The 1,035-nt window shown below is 46.5% G+C and overlaps 1 pseudogene; it reads right to left on the reverse strand.

Moving 5' to 3' along the window:
• Window positions 1–379: 379 nt before the first annotated feature.
• On the reverse strand, window positions 380–674 carry LOC142458427 (U6 snRNA-associated Sm-like protein LSm3 pseudogene; annotated as a pseudogene).
• Window positions 675–1,035: the final 361 nt, after the last annotated feature.

The raw sequence follows: 1,035 nt of genomic DNA on the forward strand, positions 1-1,035 counted from the left end.
TGACTGTTGGTGACCTGCCTTGCTGTTTGCTGCCTGTGCTGGGATATCCTGAATTGCTCTACAGAGGACTACCCAGTGGCCCTCAAGACTTGAAGGACTGACAGTGTCTCACAACTGTCTAACGGGAGTGCATTGCACTGAGCCATTGGTACTGCTTAATAATTTAATGAACTGTTTATTTCTCTTTTTTGTGTGATTACATTTATTGGAAGGGTGGGATAAAAATTAAATTTAGTTTAGAGCAGCAAACCAACAACTTATTTCAGCAAAGGATGAATCCTTGGCTAGTTCTAAGCATCAAAGTTTACTCGGGTTTCTCTTCAGAATGGAGCCTCCATTCAGGGGGCTCCACTCTTCCCCTCTGAACAGATTCTGGCTTTCAGCCAACTCTCAGCGGAGGGGCAACTAGCACGACACCATCAGCCTGCACAAAGAGTATTGGAATATTCCATTTCGTTGATTTATACATCTCTTCATACGTCTCTTCATCAATTCCTATAGTAGTCAGTGTCTTCCACATCTCCCAGGGTCATGTTTAAATGCTGATAGTATGCATGCAGTCTTCCTCGAAGCTCTCGGTCACTTCGCATTTTCACATAAATGCTGAGCCTGATGAGACCCAGAGGCTCCTCTACTGTGTCAGTAGTTTGTTGCTGGTCCACATCGTCCGCCATGTTTCAAATTCTCAACTGTATTTCTTCTGTTACACATCTATCTGTGTGTGTGTGTGTAATTATTAGTGTTCTGGTTTTGTTTTCCTAGAGAGCCCTGTCTAACACAAGGGCTCAGGTGACCCTGACCATGGCATTGGAGTGACCTCGCACGCAGTGGAAGTTGGCTGATGAGGAAAGGAGGCCTGAGAAAGGATTGACGCATTTGAATGACGGTGTCGGTGAAGGGTAATGGCAGTATCATGGGCTGTCCACAGAGCAAGCATAGCTGTCTCAGAAGCACAGCCACGCGCTCCTTAGAAGCCGGGATGGGGAGACTGCCTCTCACGCACTTTGGACGTGGTATCACAAGAGACCAGTCCCT

This window comes from Tenrec ecaudatus, chromosome 10, assembly GCF_050624435.1.
Source record: "Tenrec ecaudatus isolate mTenEca1 chromosome 10, mTenEca1.hap1, whole genome shotgun sequence".
Taxonomy (NCBI): domain Eukaryota; kingdom Metazoa; phylum Chordata; class Mammalia; order Afrosoricida; family Tenrecidae; genus Tenrec; species Tenrec ecaudatus.